Raw genomic sequence first — 9814 nt, 5'->3', positions numbered from 1 at the left:
CTAAGAAGGTTCACCTCAGGAGGTTCACTTACGAGAAGGTTCTCATCAGGAGGTTCGTATCTAAGAAGGTTAGCATCAGGAGGTTCACATCTAAGAAGGTTCGCATCCGAGAAGGTTCACATCAGTAGGTTCGTATACAAGAAGGTTTGAATCTGAGAAGGTGCACATCGAAGAGGTTCACATCAGGAGGTTCGCATCCGAGAAGGTTCGCATCAGGAGGTTCTTATCCGAGAAGGTTCGCATCAGGAGGTTCACATCCGAGAAGGTTCGCATACAAGAGGTTTGCATCAGGAGGTTCGTATCCGAGAAGATTCGCATCCGAGAAGGTTCGCATCAGGAGTTTCGCATCTGAGAGGTTCACAACCGAGAAGGCTCGCATCAGGAGGTTCGCATCTGAGATGGTTCGCACATGGAGGTTCGCATCCAAGACGTTCGCATCCGAGAAGGTTCACATATGCGAAAGGTTCACATCCGAGAAGTTTCGCGTGAGGAGGTTCGCATTCGAGAAGGTTCACATCAGGAGGTTCGCATCTGAGAAGGTTCGCATTAGGAGGCTCTTATACGAGAAGGTTCGCATCAGGAGGTTCACATCCGAGAAGATTTGCATCCAAGAGGTTCGCATAAGGAGGTTCGTATCCAACAAGATTCACATCTAAGAAGGTTCAGATCAGGAGTTTCGTATCTAAGAAGGTTCGAATCCAAGAGGTTCATAACCGAGAAGGTTCGCATCAGGAGGTTCTATCTAAGAGGTTCGCATCCGAGAAGGTTCACATATGGAGGTTTGCATCCGAAAGGTTTACATCCGAGAAGTTTCGCATGAGGAGGTTCGCATCCGAGAAGGTTTGATCTAGAGGTTCGCATCCAAGAGGTTCACAACCGAGAAGGTTCGCATCCAAGAGGTTCGCATCCGAGAAGGTTCACATATGGAGGTTTGCATCCGAAAGGTTCGCATCCAAGAGGTTCATATCCGAGAAGTTTCGCATAAGGAGGTTCGCATCCAAGAAGGTTTGATCTAGAGGTTCGCATCCAAGGGGTTCGCATCAGAAGGTTCTCATCCAAGAAGGTTCGCATCCGAGAAGGTTTGCATCTCAAGAGCTTCGTATCCGAGAAGGTTTGCATCCGAGAAGGTTCGCATCCGGATGTTTACATCTAAGAAGGTTTGCATCCAAGAGGTTCAAATCCGAGAAGGTTCGCATCTGGAGGTTCGCATCCGAGAAGGTTCGCATCAGGAGTTTCGTATCCGAGAAGGTTCGCATTGGTCAAGTACACTTCAAAGATACTTGAAGATTTGAAGATCCTTAGACCAAATATGTTAATATTTTTGTAAATCGTTTACAATTTGTATGAATATGTGAATATTGGGTAGAAGTAGGAAGGATATAGTGATAAAAAATGGGAGAAAAAACTCAAGAATAGCCCTTTAAAACACGTGACTGAGAGAGAAAGAGAGAGAGAGAGAGAGAGAGAGAGAGAGAAGTTTCCTTTTAGAGATAGAAAGTGAAATCTTGGATAAGAAGATTGAATATTTTTTGAATGGATTTGTTCAAAATAGTATGATGGTGTGTTGGGAGATATTAAAAGGAAAATGATTTCACTAGGTAGAGTGTGAATAGTCACAAAAACTAGGTATAGTGGTGACTTGACACATAACTTTATCGTAAATGTGAAAGAGTACTTTTATGTCCTCTTGATATGATCCGAAACAAAAATAAGATTCATATTTAATAAATCTTCAATATATGGATAATATATGAGTTTAGAGCGTCTAACATGTCAAAAATATAAATTGGGTGAAAATCTCACTTCAAAATTGTCAAAAACGGACTCAAAAAGCGAAACTGGTCAAGAACCGGACTTGAGAAGCGAGAAGGTTCGCTGCTGAGAAGGGTTGCTGCTAAGAAGGTTCGCTGCTGAGAAGGGTCGCCGCTGAGAAGGTTCGCTACTGAGAAGGCTCACTGCTGAGAAGGTTCGCAGCTAAGAGGCTTCGCATCTGAGAGGTTTCCCATCAGGAGGCTCGCAGCACAGGAGGTTCGCATCCGAGAAGGTTCGCATTAGGAGGTTCGCATCCAAGAGGTTCGCCTCTGAGAAGGTTCACATCAGGAGGTTCACCTACGAGAAGGTTCGCATTAGGAGGTTCGTATCCAAGAAGATTCGCATCAGGAGGTTCACATTCGAGAAGGCTCGCATTCGAGAAGGGTCACATCAATAGGTTCGTATACAAGAAGGATACCATCAGGAGGTTTGCATCTGAGAAGGTGCGCATCGAAGAGGTTCACATCCGAGAAGATTCACATCAGGAGGTTCGCGTCCAAGAAGGTTCTCATCAGGAGGTTCTTATCCGAGAAGGTTTGCATCAGGAGGTTCGCATCCAAGAGGTTCGTCTCTAAGAAGGTTCGCCTCAGGAGGTTCACTTACGAGAAGGTTCTCATCAGGAGGTTCGTATCTAAGAAGGTTCGCATCAGGAGGTTCACATCTAAGAAGGTTCGCATCCGAGAAGGTTCACATCAGTAGGTTCGTATACAAGAAGGTTTGAATCTGAGAAGGTGCACATCGAAGAGGTTCACATCAGGAGGTTCGCATCCGAGAAGGTTCGCATCAGGAGGTTCTTATCCGAGAAGGTTCGCATCAGGAGGTTCACATCCGAGAAGGTTCGCATACAAGAGGTTTGCATCAGGAGGTTCGTATCCGAGAAGATTCGCATCCGAGAAGGTTCGCATCAGGAGTTTCGCATCTGAGAGGTTCACAACCGAGAAGGCTCGCATCAGGAGGTTCGCATCTGAGATGGTTCGCACTTGGAGGTTCGCATCCAAGACGTTCGCATCCGAGAAGGTTCACATATGCGAAAGGTTCACATCCGAGAAGTTTCGCGTGAGGAGGTTCGCATTCGAGAAGGTTCACATCAGGAGGTTCGCATCTGAGAAGGTTCGCATTAGGAGGCTCTTATCCGAGAAGGTTCGCATCAGGAGGTTCACATCCGAGAAGATTTGCATCCAAGAGGTTCGCATAAGGAGGTTCGTATCCAACAAGATTCACATCTAAGAAGGTTCACATCAGGAGTTTCGTATCTAAGAAGGTTCGAATCCAAGAGGTTCATAACCGAGAAGGTTCGCATCAGGAGGTTCGCATCTAAGAGGTTCGCATCCGAGAAGGTTCACATATGGAGGTTTGCATCCGAAAGGTTTACATCCGATAAGTTTCGCATGAGGAGGTTCGCATCCGAGAAGGTTTGATCTAGAGGTTCGCATCCAAGAGGTTCACAACCGAGAAGGTTCGCATCCAAGAGGTTCGCATCCGAGAAGGTTCACATATGGAGGTTTGCATCCGAAAGGTTCGCATCCAAAAGGTTCATATCCGAGAAGTTTCGCATAAGGAGGTTCGCATCCAAGAAGGTTTGATCTAGAGGTTCGCATCCAAGGGGTTCGCATCAGAAGGTTCTCATCCAAGAAGTTTCGCATCCGAGAAGGTTTGCATCTCAAGAGCTTCGTATCCGAGAAGGTTTGCATCCGAGAAGGTTCGCATCCGGATGTTTACATCTAAGAAGGTTTTCATCCAAGAGGTTCAAATCCGAAAAGGTTCTCATCTGGAGGTTCGCATCCGAGAAGGTTCGCATCAGGAATTTCGTATCCGAGAAGGTTCGCATTGATCAAGTACACTTCAAAGATACTTGAAGATTTGAAGATCCTTAGACCAAATATGTTAATATTTTTGTAAATCGTTTACAATTTGTATGAATATGTGAATATTGGGTAGAAGTAGGAAGGATATAGTGATAAAAAATGGGAGAAAAAACTCAAGAATAGCCCTTTAAAACACGTGACTGAGAGAGAAAAAGAGAGAGAGAGAGAAGTTTCCTTTTAGAGATAGAAAGTGAAATCTTGGATAAGAAGATTGAATATTTTTTGAATGGATTCGTTCAAAATAGTATGATGGTGTGTTGGGAGATATTAAAAGGAAAATGATTTCACTAGGTAGAGTGTGAATAGTCACAAAAAGTAGGTATAGTGGTGACTTGACACATAACTTTATCGTAAATGTGAAAGAGTACTTTTATGTCCTCTTGATATGATCCGAAACAAAAATAAGATTCATATTTAATAAATCTTCAATATATGGATAATATATGAGTTTAGAGCGTCTAATATGTCAAAAATATAAATTGGGTGAAAATCTCACTTCAAAATTGTCAAAAACGGACTCAAAAAGCGAAACTGGTCAAGAACCGGAGTTGAGAAGCGAGAAGGTTCGCTGCTGAGAAGGGTTGCTGCTGAGAAGGTTCGCTGCTGAGAAGGGTCGCTGCTGAGAAGGTTCGCTATTGAGAAGGCTCACTGCTGAGAAGGTTCGCAGCTAAGAGGCTTCGCATCTGAGAGGTTTCCCATCAGGAGGCTCGCATCACAGGAGGTTCGCATCCGAGAAGGTTCGCATTAGGAGGTTCGCATCCAAGAAGGTTCGCATTAGGAGGTTCGCATCCAAGAAAGTTCGCCTCTGAGAAGGTTCGCATCAGGAGGTTCACCTACGAGAAGGTTCGCATTAGGAGGTTCGTATCCAAGAAGATTCGCATCAGGAGGTTCACATTCGAGAAGGCTCGCATTCGAGAAGGGTCACATCAATAGGTTCGTATACATGAAGGATACCATCAGGAGGTTTGCATCTGAGAAGGTGCGCATCGAAGAGGTTCACATCCGAGAAGATTCACATCAGGAGGTTCGCGTCCAAGAAGGTTCTCATCAGGAGGTTCTTATCCGAGAAGGTTTGCATCAGGAGGTTCGCATCCGAGAGGTTCGTCTCTAAGAAGGTTCGCCTCAGGAGGTTCACTTACGAGAAGGTTCTCATCAGGAGGTTCGTATCTAAGAAGGTTCGCATCAGGAGGTTCACATCTAAGAAGGCTCGCATCCGAGAAGGTTCACATCAGTAGGTTCGTATACAAGAAGGTTTGAATCTGAGAAGGTGCGCATCGAAGAGGTTCACATCAGGAGGTTCGCATCCGAGAAGGTTCGCATTAGGAGGTTCTTATCCGAGAAGGTTCACATCAGGAGGTTCACATCCGAGAAGGTTCGCATACAAGAGGTTTGCATCAGGAGGTTCGTATCCGAGAAGATTCGCATCCGAGATGGTTCGCATCAGGAGTTTCGCATCTGAGAGGTTCACAACCGAGAAGGCTTGCATCAGGAGGTTCGCATCTGAGATGGTTCGCACATGGAGGTTCGCATCCAAGAGGTTCGCATCCGAGAAGGTTCACATATGCGAAAGGTTGACATCCGAGAAGTTTCGCATGAGGAGGTTCGCATTCGAGAAGGTTCACATCAGGAGGTTCGCATCTGAGAAGGTTCGCATTAGGAGGCTCTTATCCGAGAAGGTTTGCATCAGGAGGTTCACATCCGAGAAGATTTGCATCCAAGAGGTTCGCATAAGGAGGTTCGTATCCAACAAGATTCACATCTAAGAAGGTTCACATCAGGAGTTTCGTATCTAAGAAGGTTCGAATCCAAGAGGTTCATAATCGAGAAGGTTCGCATCTAAGAGGTTCGCATCCGAGAAGGTTCACATATGGAGGTTTGCATCCGAAAGGTTCGCATCCAAGAGGTTTACATCCGAGAAGTTTCGCATCAGGAGGTTCGCATCCGAGAAGGTTTGATCTAGAGGTTCGCATCCAAGAGGTTCACAACCGAGAAGGTTCGCATCCAAGAGGTTCGCATCCGAGAAGGTTCACATATGGAGGTTTGCATCCGAAAGGTTCACATCCAATAGGTTCTTATCCGAGAAGGTTTGCATAAGGAAGTTCGCATCCAAGAAGGTTTGATCTAGAGGTTCGCATCCAAGGGGTTCACATCAGAAGGTTCTCATCCAAGAAGGTTCGCATCCGAGAAGGTTTGCATCTCAAGAGCTTCGTATCCGAGAAGGTTTGCATCCGAGAAGGTTCGCATCCGGATGTTTACATCTAAGAAGGTTTGCATCCAAGAGGTTCAAATCCGAGAAGGTTCGCATCTGGAGGTTCGCATCCGAGAAGGTTCGCATCAGGAGTTTCGTATCCGAGAAGGTTCGCATTGGTCAAGAACACTTCAAAGATACTTGAAGATTTGAAGATCCTTAGACCAAATATGTTAATATTTTTGTAAATCGTTTACAATTTGTATGAATATGTGAATATTGGGTAGAAGTAGGAAGGATATAGTGATAAAAAAATGGGAGAAAAAACTCAAGAATAGCCCTTTAAAACACGTGACTGAGAGAGAAAGAGAGAGAGAGAGAGAGAGAGAGAGAGAGAGAGAGAGAAGTTTCCTTTTAGAGATAGAAAGTGAAATCTTGGATAAGAAGATTGAATATTTTTTTAATGGATTTGTTCAAAATAGTATGATGGTGTGTTGGGAGATATTAAAAGGAAAATGATTTCACTAGGTAGAGTGTGAATAGTCAGAAAAAGTAGGTATAGTGGTGACTTGACACATAACTTTATCGTAAATGTCAAAGAGTACTTTTATGTCCTCTTGATATGATCCGAAACAAAAATAAGATTCATATTTAATAAATCTTCAATATATGGATAATATATGAGTTTAGAGGGTCTAATATGTCAAAAATATAAATTGGGTGAAAATCTCACTTCAAAATTGTCAAAAACGGACTCAAAAAGCGAAACTGGTCAAGAACCGGACTTGAGAAGCGAGAAGGTTCGCTGCTGAGAAGGGTTGCTGCTGAGAAGGTTCGCTGCTGAGAAGGGTCGCTGCTGAGAAGGTTCGCTACTGAGAAGGCTCACTGCTGAGAAGGTTCGTAGCTAAGAGGCTTCGCATCTGAGAGGTTTCCCATTAGGAGGCTCGCATCATAGGAGGTTCGCATCCGAGAAGGTTCGCATTAGGAGGTTCGCATCCAAGAGGTTCGCCTCTGAGAAGGTTCGCATCAGGAGGTTCACCTACGAGAAGGTTCGCATTAGGAGGTTCGTATCCAAGAAGATTCGCATCAGGAGGTTCACATTCGAGAAGGCTCGCATTCGAGAAGGTTCACATCAGTAGGTTCGTATACAAGAAGGATACCATCAGGAGGTTTGCATCTGAGAAGGTGCGCATCGAAGAGGTTCACATCCGAGAAGATTCACATCAGGAGGTTCGCGTCCAAGAAGGTTCGCATCAGGAGGTTCTTATCCGAGAAGGTTTGCATAAGGAGGTTCGCATCCAAGAAGGTTTGATCTAGAGGTTCGCATCCAAGGGGTTCACATCAGAAGGTTCTCATCCAAGAAGGTTCGCATCCGAGAAGGTTTGCATCTCAAGAGCTTCGTATCCGAGAAGGTTTGCATCCGAGAAGGTTCGCATCCGGATGTTTACATCTAAGAAGGTTTGCATCCAAGAGGTTCAAATCCGAGAAGGTTCGCATCTGGAGGTTCGCATCCGAGAAGGTTCGCATCAGGAGTTTCGTATCCGAGAAGGTTCGCATTGGTCAAGTACACTTCAAAGATACTTGAAGATTTGAAGATCCTTAGACCAAATATGTTAATATTTTTGTAAATCGTTTACAATTTGTATGAATATGTGAATATTGGGTAGAAGTAGGAAGGATATAGTGATAAAAAATGGGAGAAAAAACTCAAGAATAGCCATTTAAAACACGTGACTGAGAGAGAAAGAGAGAGAGAGAGAGAGAGAGAGAGAGAGAGAAGTTTCCTTTTAGAGATAGAAAGTGAAATCTTGGATAAGAAGATTGAATATTTTTTGAATGGATTTGTTCAAAATAGTATGATGGTGTGTTGGGAGATATTAAAAGGAAAATGATTTCACTAGGTAGAGTGTGAATAGTCAGAAAAAGTAGGTATAGTGGTGACTTGACACATAACTTTATCGTAAATGTCAAAGAGTACTTTTATGTCCTCTTGATATGATCCGAAACAAAAATAAGATTCATATTTAATAAATCTTCAATATATGGATAATATATGAGTTTAGAGGGTCTAATATGTCAAAAATATAAATTGGGTGAAAATCTCACTTCAAAATTGTCAAAAACGGACTCAAAAAGCGAAACTGGTCAAGAACCGGACTTGAGAAGCGAGAAGGTTCGCTGGTGAGAAGGGTTGCTGCTGAGAAGGTTCGCTGCTGAGAAGGGTCGCTGCTGAGAAGGTTCGCTACTGAGAAGGCTCACTGCTGAGAAGGTTCGCAGCTAAGAGGCTTCGCATCTGAGAGGTTTCCCATCAGGAGGCTCGCATCACAGGAGGTTCTTATCCGAGAAGGTTCGCATTAGGAGGTTCGCATCCAAGAGGTTCGCCTCTGAGAAGGTTCGCATCAGGAGGTTCACCTACAAGAAGGTTCGCATTAGGAGGTTCGTATCCAAGAAGATTCGCATCAGGAGGTTCACATTCGAGAAGGCTCGCATTCGAGAAGGTTCACATCAGTAGGTTCGTATACAAGAAGGATACCATCAGGAGGTTTGCATCTGAGAAGGTGCGCATCGAAGAGGTTCACATCCGAAAAGATTCACATCAGGAGGTTCGCGTCCAAAAAGGTTCTCATCAGGAGGTTCTTATCCGAGAAGGTTTGCATCAGGAGGTTCGCATCCAAGAGGTTCGTCTCTAATAAGGTTCGCCTGAGGAGGTTCACTTACGAGAAGGTTCTCATCAGGAGGTTCGTATCTAAGAAGGTTCGCATCAGGAGGTTCACATCTAAGAAGGCTCGTATCCGAGAAGGTTCACATCAGTAGGTTCGTATACAAGAAGGTTTGAATCTGAGAAGGTGCGCATCGAAGAGGTTCACATCAGGAGGTTCACATCCGAGAGGGTTCGCATCAGGAGGTTCTTATCCAAGAAGGTTCGCATCAGGAGGTTCACATCCGAGAAGGTTCGCATACAAGAGGTTTGCATCAGGAGGTTCGTATCCGAGAAGATTCGCATCCGAGAAGGTTCGCATCAGGAGTTTCGCATCTGAGAGGTTCACAACCGAGAAGGCTCGCATCTGAGATGGTTCGCACATGGAGGTTCGCATCCAAGAGGTTCGCATCCGAGAAGGTTCACATATGCGAAAGGTTCACATGCAAGAGGTTCACATCCGAGAAGTTTTGCATGAGGAGGTTCGCATTCAAGAAGGTTCACATCAGGAGGTTCGCATCTGAGAAGGTTCGCATTAGGAGGCTCTTATCCGAGAAGGTTTGCATCAGGAGGTTCACATCCGAGAAGATTTGCATCCAAGAGGTTCGCATAAGGAGGTTCGTATCCAAAAAGATTCAACTCTAAGAAGGTTCACATCAGGAGTTTCGTATCTAAGAAGGTTCGTATCCAAGAGGTTCATAACCGAGAAGGTTCGCATCAGGAGGTTCGCATCTAAGAGGTTCGCATCCGAGAAGGTTCACATATGGAGGTTTGCATCCGAAAGGTTCGCATCCAAGAGGTTCACATCCGAGAAGTTTCGCATGGGGAGGTTCGCATCCGAGAAGGTTTGATCTAGAGGTTCGCATCCAATAGGTTCACAACCGAGAAGGTTCGCAGCCAAGAGGTTCGCATCCGAGAAGGTTCACATATGGAGGTTTGCATCCGAAAGGTTCGCATCCAAGAGGTTCACATCCGAGAAGTTTCGCATAAGGAGGTTCGCATCCAAGAAGGTTTGATCAAGAGGTTCGCATCCATGGGGTTCGCATCAGAAGGTTCTCATCCAAGAAGGTTCGCATCCGAGAAGGTTTGCATCTCAAGAGCTTCGTATCCGAGAAGGTTTGCATCCGAGAAGGTTCGCATCCAGATGTTTACATCTAAGAAGGTTTGCATCCAAGAGGTTCAAATCTGAGAAGGTTCGCATCTGGAGGTTCGCATCCGAGAAGGTTCGCATCAGGAGTTTCGTATCCGAGA

Source organism: Lactuca saligna, chromosome 5 (assembly GCF_052625555.1).
Source record: "Lactuca saligna cultivar CGN05327 chromosome 5, ASM5262555v1, whole genome shotgun sequence".
Taxonomy (NCBI): Eukaryota; Viridiplantae; Streptophyta; class Magnoliopsida; order Asterales; family Asteraceae; genus Lactuca; species Lactuca saligna.
The sequence above is the reverse complement of the archived record's forward strand: the minus strand, read 5'-3'. Positions refer to the sequence as shown.